This window comes from Chiloscyllium punctatum, chromosome 5 (assembly GCF_047496795.1).
Source record: "Chiloscyllium punctatum isolate Juve2018m chromosome 5, sChiPun1.3, whole genome shotgun sequence".
In the NCBI taxonomy this organism is placed as follows: Eukaryota; Metazoa; Chordata; class Chondrichthyes; order Orectolobiformes; family Hemiscylliidae; genus Chiloscyllium; species Chiloscyllium punctatum.
In genome coordinates this window covers 126,766,067-126,782,819 of record NC_092743.1, presented here as the reverse complement: position 1 = coordinate 126,782,819, position 16,753 = coordinate 126,766,067, and positions in this window count along the sequence as shown.

The following is a 16,753-nucleotide window of genomic DNA, read 5'->3' as shown; positions in this document are numbered from 1 at the left end:
GCTACTTCTTAGCTGTGTGACCATTTAGAAGGCGGACTCCTTCTCGATAGCAGGTGGAAGGGTGTCAAGATGGAGGCCAGGTTATGTATGAATTTCCCGGAATAGTTCACTAACCCAAGGAAAGACCTAAGCTCCAGTACATACCTGGGAGCTGGGGCTCCTTTAATTGCCTTCATTTTATCTTCCAATGGGTACAACCTGATTTTGTTGATTCTGTAAACCAGGTAGATCACTATGGGCACTTGGGACACACATTTTTCCCTTCTAAGATGTATCCTGCCTGGACTATTTGAGGACTATGTCCAAGTTCTCCAAGTGCTCTTTATTTGTCTTCCCTGTAATAAGCACTCCATCCAGATAAATGGCCACCTGGGGTAGCCCTTGTAAAATGCTCCCCATGGTCCACTGGAAAAGGGTGCAGGCTGACGATACATTCCTCAGGCTGTGTTTTTTTATGCCCAGTGAAGAACAACTCCATGAAATCATTTCAAGGTTGTTCCTAAAGCCCTTAAACAACAGTGGGTTTGTTTCGGTAAAAACAGATTGCAGGTGTTTCATAGCATTGTTTGCTTACAGATTACATCCAAGAGAATGAGAAGGAAGAGAAGCAGAATTCCATGATCACTCTGTAGTTGGCAACGCTGCTCCAACCTTCCTATCTCTGTCTGTCTGACTCCCTCTCCAGGAACATTAATATTTCCTCCTGGTGCGAACTGTGAGACTGGATGCTGAAGGACCACCATCTGTGACCAAGCATTCTCTGTTGTTATCAGTATCCTTTTCATTTAGGAGGAATGCACAAACCTGAGAGTGTCTTTTGATTGGTGGAAGATATCGTCAAACCCAGGTGTCAGCATATGACATTTCTTGAGCGCTTTGTGAATTTAAGGCTGTGAATGAAGTAACACTCACACTTGAAGGCTGGTGATGTATGGCTCCAAGTAACTTCCTAATCTAATCTTGAATGATAAGTTCCTGAAGCCCTTCAGCTGAGGGAGAGGAGCATGATTGCAAGCAGCAAATGTGCTTAATGCAATCTTGGAAAGTATGAATGGATTGTCTTACTTTCAAAGGTCATTACACTGCTCACTTCCCTTTTGCTTCTTGTCTCATACAGAGCTTCCTGTCTTATCCTAATTTTGCTAATCCCTATAAAGACAGGGAATCACTGTACCCTGCTCTACACCGTCAAACATTGAACAACTATTCTTTGTCCTGAATGCTAAAAATAGGTTCCTTATGGAGCTCAGCCCTTTAAGCTACTGCAGCCAGCTAAATCCTATGGGAACATGCCATCCTTACCCCTCCTCCACATATCCTCATTACCTCATACATACTTGTGAACATTCAGTCAGAGACTTGGTTTTTTAAAATGCAGCTGACCCTAGGCAAGACACCAGAGTCAACGTGGGTTCATCTGGGTGGTTGGAAGTCCTGCCTAGCCATACTTCCAGGGCTGATCTCGTCAGGGAGGTATAATTGACGTCTAAGATGAATCCCCCCGACTTCCTCTCAATCTCTTGCAACATCCTCCAGTAGGAAACTGAGGCCTGAACTGCTGCAGGGCTGTCTCATCCAACATCAATCCATTGTCTTGTATACATTATACTTCCACCCTCACAATCCTTAATGATTCTACTGTAAACAGAGGAAAACCTATAACACTGCCATTCCATTTATTTCCACCATTTTTACATGTGGACGAACCTTTAGTTCATCTTGCCTTTTACATATTTTCATCACTTAATTTTGATTTGATTATCCAGGAACACAAAAGACTTTTCACTGATACCCTCTTCAGCATGTCCTGTATGCAGCAACTCAATGTGTATAGCAGTGACAACATTAATCGGTTACTAGACCAAGCCTTTTTAACAAGGCACAGATATTTCTGTAATATGTTCTTATTAACTGAGGAAGATTTGATAGACCAAACAGTGAGATGAACAGGAATTTACAATGAATGATAAGTCAATGTTGGTGCACTCTGTTATCTGATGTTGAGGCTGGATATCACATGCTCTCTCCAGGTGTGTGGGACATAGGGCATGTAAAATAGGATGGGTGTCCAGAACATTATCTCTCCCTTTACCCCTTAACTCAACTCATTGTATGGAGGGTAGGCGGGCTGCCAATGTCCACACCCATTCTCTGCATGCAAAGGAAGAACCTAAGTTAATGTCATTTTATAAAGCCGGATAACACGCTGCCCATGATAAAATTGGCTGGTATGGGAGGTTGAGCAGGAGTGGGCAACCACTTTGAAAACAGTCAAGGGAGGAAATGGGAAGGATCTCACACAGGTGCTGTGTGAATTGAGGGCAATTCCTTAAGATGCCAACCACTTTATCCATGCCTGTTTGCCTGACAGAACTGGCCCCCAACCACTCTCCTGCACTCCTCAGCTTCAGAATCTCTCTCACTATTAAACTTTCCTGGGGGCATCCATGTTCCTCTCCAGGCCCCTTGCTGAGGTCCGAGCAATGCCCATTGTTTATCTCTGATGTTGGGGATGATGGGCAGCATGGTAACTCAGTGGTTAGCACTCTTGCCTCACAGCTCCAGGGACCTGAGTTCGATTCCAGACTCAGGTCTGTGTGGAGTTTGCACATTCTCCCGTGTCTGCGTGGGTTTCCTCCGGGTGCTCCGGTTTCCTCCCACAATCCAAAGATGTGCAGGTTAGATGAATTGGCCATGTTAATCTGTCCATAGCGTTTAGGGATGTGTAGGTTAGGTGCATTTGGTCAGGGGTAAATATAGGATAATAGGTTGGGGGAATGGGTCAGGGTGGGATACTCTTCAGAAGGTCAGTATGAACTTGTTGGGCTGAAGGGCCTGTTTCCACACTGTAGGGATTGTGTGATTCAATGCAGCAACTCCCTTTCTCCTGAGTAAGAGGTGGAAATCCTGAAATTAGATAATGTAGCCCACCAACTGCAGGTCGGAGTTGTGTTGTGGGCTTGTAAGGTGCAAGGTTAGCGTCCAGACCACTTTCCTTTGGGAAGTCAGTAGCTGCTTACCACCACCACAACCTCCAACTCCCAGACCCCCTCCTACTCAACACACCTCCGCCATGGACCAGCCCCACCACCCCTGCTTCTACCCCCCTCCCACCCACCCCAACTCTGCCTCCGCTCCCTCCCACCCACACTCCCACCACCTCCATCCCCTGCCTCCACCACCCACCCCTTCCACCCACACCCTTTCCCAGCCACCCCACCTCTACACCCACCCCACCTCCACACCACCACCCCCTACCACCCCCTGCCTTCATTCCCACCCACCCATCACCTCCTGCCACCCCACCCGACCACAGTCCCTGTCCCCTTCCCAGCCGCACAACCTTCACCCCCACACACACTCCCACCCACCCCACTACCACCACCCTGGCTACACCCCAGCCACCCCACAAGCTCTCCCACCCATCCCACCTCCGCCCCCACCCCTCACAAATTTCAGCATCTCACCTTCAAAACACTCCACGTCAGTATTGAAAATCAAGATTATTGGGTTCTGATAGACAAAGTGTATTTCAGAGACCTAATTACAATGTCTGGCAGGGAATATAATTGCTGTTGAGTTACTGGCCAAAGAGTATCGAAATAACCTTTTAACAAGGAATTATATGCTAATGGCTCAAATATGACTTGTGTGAAAGTTTTTGTAACATTGATCACATCACATTCTTTTTACAGCTGGCTGTTTAAAATGTCATTCTGTAATCACCAGAGCAACCTCTTTGTTCCATGGAGAGCAGAAGACTCTCTCCCTCTGATCAGGTTCCTCCCTAACTAAAGCATCCCAGACTCTCCAGACAGACTTGACTGCTGCACTTGTAAATATTATCCTGCACGATAGGACCGTCACTTATATACCAGCTTGCTGTAGGATTCTATGTCCAGCAGTAAACGCACATAATGTTCAACAATATGGGACTATTTTCACTGGATGTAAGAATGTGAAAAGTGGCCTTACAAAAGTTTACAAAATAATGAGGGGTATAGATAGGGTTAAAAGTAATTGTCTTTTCCCTAGGATGGGGAAATTCAAAACTAGGCCGCACATTTTTAAGGTGCCAGGACTGAGATTTAAAAAAAGACATGAGGGGCAAATTTTTACTCAAAGGTCACTCACGTGTGGAATGAACTTCCTGAGGAAGTCGTGGATGTGGGTAAATTACAATGTTTAACAGACACTTAGACAAGTACACGAATAGGAAATTTGGAGGGATATGGACCAGGAGCAGGCAGGTGGGACCAGTTTAGTTTGAAATTATGTTCAGCTTGGACTGGTTGGTCCGAAGGGTCTGTTTTGTTGCCAAATGACTCTATGAGTCCAATAACATCAACTTTCAAAATTTAATATAGTAGGATCAATCTTAGTCAATAGTTTTAATATAAGCTTAGTATTTTATCTGCTAGGCTTACATTGAGTTAATGTTCATTAATCCATAAAGACTCAGTTCAGCATGTGAAATTTAAATTCCATAATATTAACTGTTATTGAATTTTAATGAAAGAACCTGTGTGTACTGACAATATGATCCATGCACATTGAAGAAAGGCTAAGACACATACCTTGTGGCAACTTTCTGAGGCAGTTGCTTGGGATTGAGATTGATTGCCCCCCCCCCCCCCCCCCCCAAGTCTCGTTCAAGGGATTCTGTTCAGTCGAAGGTGTGTGATGTAAACTGTGCCACATGAAGGGATGATGGTGCTCAAAGAATCACACTTAGAACAGCAATGTCAATGCAATGTGCCTCAAGTCCTGACTGATGGTGGCAGTGCGGTGCTCAGGGATTGTTTCCATCTGGGTTATGCCATGACAAGTCACTTCCTTTCAGCAAGGGGAAGATGTCTGTGCCTGATCTGATTTTGAAAACATGGAGCAGCTGTACCAAGCTGACAACCACATCGTTTGACAGTGTGAAAGTTTGGTCTAATGTCAAAATGATCGGAGGCCTGGCTCTGCTATTAGATATGAGCATTGTCTTTGCATGACCCGTGTATGTAGGTGCATGTGTAACCTGTGACCAGGAACAGCCTAAAGCTGAATAAGCTTCCACAAAATGGTGAATGCTTCAGCAAAGCTCAAGCTCTGAACTGCTAACTGACTGTTCATCAAAATTACCTTGGGCCAGTATATTCAGTTAATCAAAAGGTTACTGCAGTTTATTAGCAGATGGAGTTTTCACCTCCAGGGTTTAGTCTCAATCTATACTGGCTAATGAAATGTAAATCTCTCTTTCTCTCTCTCTCTCTGCTGATTGCCAGCAATATGGTTTTATGTAGTTTTAACCCAATGAAACCATAGCATAAATTACCCCACAACTCAGCAAAATTTGGTGTTTCATCCACAGGGATGGCTGCAATGGGAAATTCTGAAAATTTAAATTGCTGTATTGAGGTTGCTCTTCCCATATTCATGTAGAAGCTCATTATTGCAACACAGCACAGGAACATTTTCTTTGATTTTATCTCTGAATGCCCTGAGAGTACTGGATGACGATACAGGGTAGATTTTCATCTTTGCTGCTGGAGTCATGACCTTATGGTTCAGGTCTCACAGCCTTTATAGAGTCAGCTCAGTTAATATTCCATTACCGATTTTCACCATTGTAGTGCTGAAGTCACAAATGTTTCCTAGAGTGCATGAAATGAAACAGGTGATCACTAGTCAGCGTTCTGTATCTCGCGTAACATGTTAAGAGTGCATGTCATAGAAAATTAAAATATTTTGCTTGCTATTTTGACTGGAAATTTAATTTTCTAAGGAGTAAGCTCACATCAGTTTAGCAGAAGATTTTGACTGTGTGACAATTACAATAACACATCCTTACTGACTCTGGAAACACATTTCTTCGAACCTATATAATCCCAGGAGTTTCGTCAGTCTTGATAAAAATACCCGGAAACAGAAAACAAAATGGGAACTGCAGGTTCAAAAGGTCACAGGTTCAAACTAAATTAGATTGCAATGTTGTAAACCCCTTCCAGTACACACAGAAGATTATCATTTTTAATATTCCTTGTTTGCTCTGCCCTGGTCTCCCTCCTGCTATAGACACGAACTAGCTTCCAAGTTCACTTTGAGACTTTGGTTTTATTAATTTACTTTTCATAATAGTTGTACCGAAATATAGAAATGTCACTTAAAAATCATTTTGTGACATTAGTAGTAAACTTATTAAGACATCTGTATGCAGAATTTTGAAGAGCAGAAATACTTCTGTTCACTATTTTGTTAATTTCAATTATCTATTTAAAAACTACATGTTAATAACTTTCCTAGTGTAACGTACAAATCTATTGGTACATTAGCACATAAAATCCCAGAATGCAATGTTAACCTCTCGATGATCCTAAATCATTAATGAACTCAGTGCGTAAGGTTTTATTACACCTGCAATGGGTTTCACAATTGGGAGTAATCAAAGGTGCGGTAAAATATGTGAAGACAGACTTGTGAGTCAACTACACTAGGTGTGCTGGCATTGTTCAAAGTTCAAAACCTGCTGTTACATAGAAAACAGGAACTTTTCTTATAGCCACCTCATGCCTTTTTAATGCCAACCATCAAACAAACACTTCTCTGAGTTGTGACTTGATCTCCTGTCTTCACATTGGGATGGCTTTACTTTATTATCACTTGCTACTCCTTCTCCATTCTTTTTAACCTTGGTAGAAGGTTGTCAATGTTTAAAAAGCTTTTTTTCCTAAGAAAGCATGGCTTCAATGCATTATGATTTTTTAAAAGATTGTTTAAAAGAAAGAAATGTTCTCAAAGTTTTTCATATTAGACTCAAGACAAATGCAAGAAGGCCAAAGTTCAAACATTTGCAAAAAAAAATACCAGAGGAGGAAAGGGTGCTTAAGTGGCTGGCAAATATATAGTAGGGTAAAAACAATGACTGCAGATGCTGAAAACCAAATACTGGATTAGTAGTGCTGGAAGAGCACAGCAGTTCAGGCAGGATCCGTGAATGCTGCCTGAACTGCTGTGCTCTTCCAGCACTACTAATCCGGCAAATATATAGTGTTAGGCCACAAACCAGCTGTGATCTCACTGAGTGGTGGAACAGGCTTGAGGAGCTGAATGGAGCACTCCTGTTTCCTATATTCCTATTTAAGTAGGCTCCAATTAGCCAAAACGTTGCCATATGAAAGCACCAGGGAACAATAACTCTCAAGAAATTCAAAATGGCACAAAAATATTCCTTATTGCAGTTAAGTATGTACCTGCATATGAATCTTGGTTACCTTTAGAAAGTGGAATGAGCAACATTATGAACTTGATTATTATAAATTAGTTGGTAGTGTAACTGTGAATACATTCAAGATTTAGTTTTGAACAGGGCAGGAGGGCATGCTACTGTTGTGTTTTCCACATAGCACTTTTCATATCCAGGTACATTTACCAAGTTCATTTTTGTGATTGTTTCTCCAGTTAATTGAAAACAGATTGTAGGGAGGTGGGGATGTTTGAATTACCAAATTTTTTTCCACACTAAAAAACAGGAAAGGTTTTACTTTCACGGGATGTGAGCATTATTAATAAGGCCATTATTTGTTACCCATCTCCAATTGCCTTTAAACAAAGTGACTTGTGAGGCCAATTCAGAGGGATGTTAGGAGTCACTGCTTTTGTGTCTGGAGACAGAGGTAGACCTGACCAGCAGAAGATAGCAAATTTCCTTCCCTAAAGGACATAACTGAACCAGATGAGTATTGTTAGTTTCATTGTCACTAAAGCTAAAACTAGTTTTCCATTCATTCTTTAATTGCTGTCTCTGATATTTGACTGTAGACAACAACTTTGTAGTGTGACAATCCTAAAAAAGAAAGATGAATGAGTGAGGCTGAATGTTCATTTTGGGTTTGGCAGATATTTGCTCTTTGTTGATATAATTCAAATTTCCAATAATGTGAATTATGGTCTTATTCAAAAAAGTTGCAAGTCATAAAACCATATGAAAAATATAATCATTAAGAGTCTACTTTAAAGAGAATCTGGAGCAGCTGAAATGCCAGATTCCTGATCAAAGAGCTTGAGTTCAAATCACAGTCTTAGTTCAGACAGCCAGACTTGGCCTCTCCTTTTATTTGCACTGAGTTTTGTCAGTTAGCCATACTCTTTAGATGAAGTACTCTGTGGGATAACAGCAGTCCAAGACGACAATTGTTTAAGCTTCTATAGTACTCCTTGCGTGTCGGATGAAGTACTTTGCATCGAGTGGATTCTGAGCAGAACTTGGGAAGGAACAACTGGAAAGCTTTGGGTTGGACAGCAGCCAGATAATGCAGGTCAGGCTGCAACATCAAGTCATCCTCAGTGCCACCAATGGATAAAAACCTATTTTAAAACATCTAGAGCGATGAACTTGTTCTTGTTTTCAGCCCATTGGGGCTGATGTTCAGGTTCTACTCATACATATTTAGGCCACAAACAGATTTGGTACTACCTCCTTATTCACCCGAATGGAAAGCTGTCCTGAACATTGATGTGCTGTAGGCTTCCTGAGCACTGAGCTGAGGTTAAAGCCTTGTGTGGTGTCAGTACACTGTGGCCTGCCAGCTCTCTTCTTAATGATAGAGTCAAAAAGTGTGGCACTGGAAAAGCACAGCAGGTCAGGCAGTATTCGAGGAGCAGGAGAGTTGACATTTCAGGCAACAGCCCTTCATCAGGAATGGTGGGGGAGGTAATGGGGGCTGAGAGATAAATAGGAGGGTGGTGTGGGACTGGGGGGAAGATAGCTGGGAAGGAAATAGGTAGATGCCATGGTGGGGGGGGGGGGGGGGGGGGTTGATGGTGATAGGTCAGAGCAGAGGGTGGAGTAGATAGGTGGGAAGGAAGATGGACTGGTCAAGAGGGCGGTACCACGTTGGAGGGTTGGATCTACCATTAGGTAGGGGGGAGGGGAGATGAGGACACTAGTGAAGTCGATTTTGATGCCATGTGGTTAGTGGGTCCCAAGATGGATGATGAGATGTTCTTCTTCCAGGCATCGGGTTGCTTGGATTTGGCATTGGAGGAGACCCAGGACTTGCATGTCCTTGGTGATGTGGGAGGGGGAGTTGAAGTGGTTGGCCATAGGGTGGTGGGGTTGTTTGATGCGCATGTCCAAGAGATGTTCTGTGAACCGTTCCACGCATTGGTGTCCTGTCTTGCTGATGTAGAGACCAAGGGTGGAGGTGTTGGAAATGGAGGAGATGAGCTGGAGGACATTGTTGATCTCCTCCACTTCCTGCACTCTGCCCTTGAAGCCTACCCCTCTAACCGTAACAAGTATAGAATCCCATCCCGGTCCCCACCTTCCGCCCCACTAATCTCTGAATACAGCTCATTATCCTCTGCCATTTCCACCATCTACAGTCAGACCCCACCACCTGATATATATATTTCCCTCCTCACTCCTATTGGCATTCCACAGAAACCATTCTCTCAGTGAATTCCTCGTTTAGTCCATGCGCCCCCACCCCCCCACCACCAACCCAACATCCACTTCCAGCACCTTCCCTTGCCACCACAAGAGGTGTGTAAAACCTGCGTTCACACCTCCCCCCTCACCTCCATCTAATGCCCTAAAGAATCTTTTCATATCTGGCAGAGATTTTCCTGCACATCTAAAGACTTCATGTACTGTATCCGTTGCTCTTGATGTGGTCTCCTCTACATTAGGGAGACAGGAATGCCAACTCACGGAGCATTTCAGGGAACATCACTGGGACACACGCAGCAAACAACCCCACTGCCCTGTGGCCAACCACTTCAACTCCTCCTCCCACTGCAACAAGGACCTGCAAATCCTGTGTCTCCTCCACTGCCAAATCCAAGTCACCCGACGCCTGGAGGAAGAATGCCTCATCTTCCGCCTTGGGGCTTTCAACCACACAGCATCAACATTGACTTCAGTAGTTTCTACATCTCCCCCCCCCCCCCCCCCCCCCCCACCACCCCCCATCAACCTCATCCCTGATCCAACCCTCCAACTTGGAACCGCCCTCTTGAAGTGTCCTACCTGTCCATCTTCCTTCCCACCTATCTGCTCCACCCTCCCCTCCGACCTATCACAATCACATCCCTCTTGCATCTACCTATCGCCTTTGTAGCTGTTTCCCCAAGCCCCACCCCACCCCTCTTATTTACCTCTTGGCCCCCTTCCCTTCTACCCGGCCACAATCCTGATTAAGAACTGATGCTCGAAACATCGATTCTCCTGCTCCTGGCATGCTGACTGACCTGCTGCAGTTTTCCAACACCATGCTATCCAACTCTGACTCTCCAGCATCTGCAGTCCTCACCTTTTCCTCTGCATAAGGACGGTCTTGTCCTCCTTAACAATGAACTACAGTGAATGAGAGGAAGTTTCTGCTGACTGCTGTGATTTTGAAGATGTAAAATGAGACAACCAGGATAAAGAGAAGGTTCCCATGTTAACAGATGCCTTGTTTTGGTTTGGCAGAGATGGATTTAACTTCCTTATTAGATGCTACATTTTCTAGGCTCAATGGGGGCAGCTTCAAGGCTCAAAAGGCAATAGTGAAAGGGGAAGGGACATCAGGATGGTAGGCAACAGGATAGAAATGCAACACCTGAAAGTTGCTTCTGAGAAAAGGAAAATACCAGAGGTGCTGGAGATCAGAAATAAAATCAGAAAGTGCTAGAGAAACTCAGTGAGCTTGACAACATTGTTGATTCTCTTCTGACTGTCTGAGGAGGGCTCCTGCAATCTCTTGTCATCCTTATCTGCTCTTACCTATATGTCACTCTGGATCCACTGTGACGTAGTTGTAGGCCCCGAACTACCCTCTGGGCAACTAGCGAGAGGCAACATATGCAAACCTAGGGTCAGCAACATCCACTCCCATAAATACATTAAAAAAAATGTTAACTTCAAATGTCTGAGCAGCAATCTCCAGAAAGATTGCACCTCTTCAGGGTGACTGTCTCAGCACGTCAAGTTTAGGCTTCTGAGACATGGGGAGACCCAGTGCTAGTAGTGCTATATTGAATTTATCCACTTCATTATCTTCTCAGCTAAGGCCTGGAAATATATGTGGGCTCTTGCAGTCTGTGGTGCATCAATGCATCGAGGTTGTGCATGACCGAGCAAGGGTTTTGCGTTCTGTGGTGAACCACTTCCCACTGCACAACCTGGCACTGCAACATGGGGAGGTTACAAGGAATGCGGAATAAGGAAACCCACAATGAGCTAAGACACAGGAATATCAATTTACTCTTCTTGCCTGTTGGAGTTATGCCAATAAACCTTACCCTTCTGTAGCTTCCTTTGTTTACCATTCCATCGCCCTAAGGTGGGTTGCACACAGCACAGCCTAAAGGGAAATCATGATGGCACATGATGTAAACCCTTACACAATCCTGTGGGGGTTACAGGGAAGAAAAGAGACCCCCAAAGAGCAGCAAGAGTGGCAGGAGATGTCGGATCATTACACTAATTAAAGCAGCAAGAACACTAGACTTTATAATTTGTGACTTGCACCTCCCAAATGCAGATGAATAATCTTCATATATTTCTTCTGTGTGGTCCTACAAATGGTTTATTTTCCTCTTGCAACCAAGCTGGAGGCAAAGTTGCTGACCTTGTGACTCCATTGCCTGGGATGATCTTGCTGCTTCTCTTCTGGCTATGTGAAGCATTGAGGGCACCACCATAATGAGTGGCTCTTGCACTGTCCTTCCTTGTCAAGGTTAGCTGAGGCACTGGAGACCCTCGTCAATGACTGAGGAGCTTCTTTTGACAGACAGAGCTCCCTGAGAACAACCTTCAGATGCAGAAGATGCTACGACTGACCAGGTGATGCAAGATAAAGGATTCCAAGGTTTAGAGTCAAGGCAAAATGCTATACATGAGCCTTGAGATACAGTAATACACAGAAGTATTTGTCCTCCTTTGCAAGGTACACTTGGGAAGTATGAGAATCTGTGGAGAATTGAGATGCCTCATACCTCACTCACCTTGCTGTTCTGATGTTGTACTCATGAACAAGCTGATGTTGTGCAGCTCCAACAGTCATAGGTTGCTCTTCTCGAGTTGACTCTTCATGACAGTTGTCAATTTTTCAGTAAAGGAGGCCATGCTTGGAGATAGCAAAAACATGGCAGTTCTCGTGACCTGGAAAGACTCTTCCATCTACTGTGTATGGTTACACTGACAGTTCCACCAAATGTCCCCTTGCACCCGTTTTGGATTGAATTGAATGTTTAATGTCACATATTGTCAATATATTGTCAGTGTTTGTTGCATTCTTGTTGACTCCAGAGGACTGGTGGGCTCCTACAGTCCTCTGACACTCTGTGGTCTTGGCTGCTAACAGTTTCTGTCTGCCACTTGCGGGGGTCAATTGAGTCCCTGAGCCAAAACTTGAACAGATAACAACTGGTGTGAGGATTTCTGTGCTGCAGGCTGCTGCAGGGGAATGGTGTGATGGTGCACCAATGGAAATTCTCTCCTTCTCAAAGGAGAAGTTCGTCGGAGGTTCCATCTCCTGTCAAGCTCCCCCATGACTCATTGCACAGTGATAGGACAGACCAAATGGTTTCTGCTGTGCCTGTTCCTATTCATTATACATAAATAATCTGGATGTAGTATTTGTTTTCTCACTACTTCAAAGATCGCGGATGACATTAGTAAGGCTGATATCCATTACCCATCCTAAGTTGTGCTGTGAAGATGATATCAGACTTTCTACTTGAAATGTATAATGGCCTCTGTGTGAAACTGGACAATGTTTCATTAGGTCACTTCAGAGGGCTGTTAATCACACTGATCTGGGACTGGAATCACGTATAGACAATATCAGGCAAAGATAGAAAGGGGCCTCTGTTGTGCTCTTGTTAATAACTTGACAAGCTCATGGTGATTCCTACCACCGCAGTCAGTTTAATTTACAAATTTTTAAAACCAAATTAACTTACTGTCATGGTGAGAGTTAAACTCATGTTGTTTGGATTATTAACCCTGGCCCATGGATTCCCAGGCTTGCAATAAAACGTAAGATGGTGGTGGCAGAGTACATAGCATGCAGACTCCTGTGCACAGGCTTGTCCTTTTCACCTGCTTTGTCTTTTCCTTTCCTTCTTTTCTCCTTCTCCTTTTCTTAGTTTTATTTTAGTTGTCACTTAAACGACATTCTTAAGAAAGCTCTTCGTAGAAAAGTGACTTTGATGGGGTCTGGTGCGCTGGTCTCTTCAGAGGCAGTGTAGCTGCAGAGCTGGCTGGTTTGTGGAGTCCGGAATGGGACTATAACGATGGAGAAGGAAAAGCTGGACTCTCTCTAAGTTATCGTTCTTTATTTTTCATTTTGTTTTAAGTTAATGATAATGGTGCCGATTCATGGTGATGGCATAAACTTCTCACTGTATTTTATATTGACAATATGTGACAATAAATCATTCAATTCAATCCAAAACTACAAAGAGTTACAGAATTAGATTAAAATGTGGTGATGGCAGGCGGTACAGTGGCTCAGTGGTTAGCACTGCTGCCTCACAGCACAAGGGAGCTGGATTTGATTCCAACCTCGGGTGACTGTCCGTGTGGAGTTTGCACATTCTCCCCGTGTCTGTGTGGGTTTCCTCCCACAATCCAAAGATCTACAGGTTTGGTGAATTAGCCATGCTAAATCGCCCATAGTGTTCAGGGATGTGTAGATTAGGTGCATTAGTCAGGGATAAATACAGGATAATGGGGTAGGGGAATGTGTCTGGGTGGTTTACACTTTGGAGGGTCGGTGTGGGGACTTGTTGGGTCAAGGGGCTTGTTTCCACGCTGTAAGGATTCTACAAAAATGTATTGGAGGGATAGCATGGATAAGCTGGTTGAGTTGGCAAATAGTTCACAGATAAAAGTCAATGCAAAAAAAAGTGAAGAAATATAACTTGGAAAAATAATAAGAAACTTTGAAGGATACCTTAAATACCAAAATATAAAGTGCGGAAGAAAGGATGGAAATTGGTGAGCAGACCCTAAGGGCATTAAAGGTGATTTATGCAAGTAGAAACTGCCATATAAAGTGAAAATGATCCTTGGTTCTATATTCACATGCCTCGTGATGGAGGGAAATATTGTTGAATTATATAAGATATTTTGTGGTCACAATTGAACATTCCCAATGTTGGACACCCACTTATTGTTTTTTGGGGTTCATCCGGCACATAAACACTCATACTTGATTTAAAAAAATGTAATTCTATAAAGGAGACACAAGCTAAAAAGGAAATCAATGGAAATCAATAAGTATTTCATACCCTGGATGACCTGATAATATAGGATCTTGTAAATCTATCTTAATGTTTATTTCACTAACTACAATGAACACATCATCACTCTGTAAATGTCAAACGAAGAATGCTTTTATAACCTGCACTGAATAAAGATAAAGCAATACATTCCTGCCTTAAAACATTTCAGGGTAACTCTTCAGTTTTTTAAAATGTTATGGGCAGAAAATGGCTGACTGCATTTTCCTGATACAATTTCCCAGCAAGAACCTGGAATACATTTTAATGTCTCATGAGTGAGCTTTCTAACTTCAGCGACTTTTGAAAACTTAAACGGGTCTTACATAACATTTCCAGTATCTGCAGTGTTTGCTTTTTTTTCCCTCACCTGGCATGTCCATGTTCGTAATTACAACTAGTAGGATAGTGATAGTAGTATAATAAATGCTTAGCAGACTCACACCTCCAAAGGGCTACTGATCCCTGCCTTGATTTGAATTTGCACTTCAACAATGGAGAATGGAAGCATATCCACAACATACAAATTGGGGCCAAGTGTAAACCGTCCAGCTCTTTGAGCCTGTTCAACCACTCAATAAGATCACAGATTCCCACCCACCCTGGATAACTTTTCACCCCCTTGCTTATTATGAGTTTATCAACCTTTGCCTTAAAAGGATTCAAGGCTCCCACTAATATTGATTGAGAGCATTCTGAAGATTTATCGCCCTCTGTGAGAAAACATTACTCCTGACTTCAGTCTTAAACAGGTGACTCTTTTAGACACTGCCCCACAGTTCTACAATCCCCTACAAGAAGAAACATCCTTTCAAAACCCAATCTGCCTTGACCCCTCAGGATCTTATATGTTTCTATTAAATCATATGTTGTTAAACTCTATGGAATCAAGCCTAGCCTGTCCAAACTTTCCCATAAGAAAACTTGCCCATTCCACAGATTATTCTAGTAAAGCTTCTCTGAGTGGCTTTATGTGGGTCATTATATAAACGCAATAATGTTATATACAGTACTCCAGATGAGGCCTTACTAATGACAAGGAAATGATTGAAATTGATTGATTGAAATATTTGTTGTTCATAACTAGCCATGTTCACTGCTCAGCCTGCATTGCCTTCAAATTTATTCTTAAATACAATTGTCAGTCAAGAATCAGCAAATGAGTTTAATGAGCAATTCCAAAAGGCTTTTAAAGGCCTTAAGAATGTGAACACTGGCCATCATATCATACAAAGTATCTGCTGAACCTTTCTGCTGGTTCACATCAGGAAAGGACCCAAATCCACTGAAAAACAAGGAAAAAGAGGAGATAGAGGCTGTGCTCCAACAAGGTGTTATTTTCAAACGCACACAACTGACTCTGTGGCACTTTCTTCTTGCACCCAGTTCTTAAACTCAATAGATATACACATATTTTTGGTGACTCAACATATATTTGAACAAAACAATACAAGCAGAGATACATCCAATGACATCTATGGACAAGCATGTACCTAACCTTGGAGGCTCAGAAGTTTCATCAAGTGGCTTAGGACTGAATTTCAAACTGCTCATTATGTTCATAATATTTCCAAAACATTATTGTTTAAGCTCCAGCCCTTTAGCATCACATCTTCACACAATATATTCTAGCTGATGACAGCTCATTAGAAGATATGGAATGTATAATATGGCAAATGGATGAAATTCCCATTTCATTTAGTTCCACTAAAGCCCAACAAGCCAACAGGATAAAGAAAATCTTGAGAAAGTTACATGATGCTGGGTTTACACTTAATGCCAAGATGAATTCTCAAATACAATGACAAAGTATGTGAGAGACTTTGTTAGAGCAGTAAGCAGGACAGACTAGCAAAACGGATAAAACTGTCAGGACCTTTCCATCTCCCAGGAATTTCACAAAACTCCAACAGTTCACCTGAATTGAGTGGGAAAATTCTTAACCCACCTAGCCCAGGTTAATGAGGCTCTCTGTCTACTTCCAAAGCAAGGTCAGATGTTGTGTTTCTCTGAACATCATCAGCATTCCTTTGACTGAATCAAAGACATGCTGATTATGCTAGAGATCTTTGCACATTATGATCCTGACATTCTAACTATAATAGCAATGGATAAATCATCGACAAGTCTAGGTTTAGTTTAGACCCAATATTATGGAATCAGATGGCCAAACTATAATTCGCCCAGAGTCTAAATGACATGGAACAAAGAGACAATGTTATTGAGAACGAGGTTCTCACAGTGACTTGGCCTTTTGAGAAATTCTCTGACTACATTTCAGGTGTGTAAATTAAGGAAGGCTGTAAGGAGAAGCCTGGGAATTTTAGACCTGTGAGTCTGACATCAGCGCTGGATAAGTTGTTGGAAGGGATGCTGAGAAATAAGACTTACATGTGTTGGAGAGGCAAGGACTGATTAGGGATAGTCAACATGGTTTTGTACATGGGAAAATTTGATTGAGTTTTGAGGATGTGACCAAAAAGATAGATGT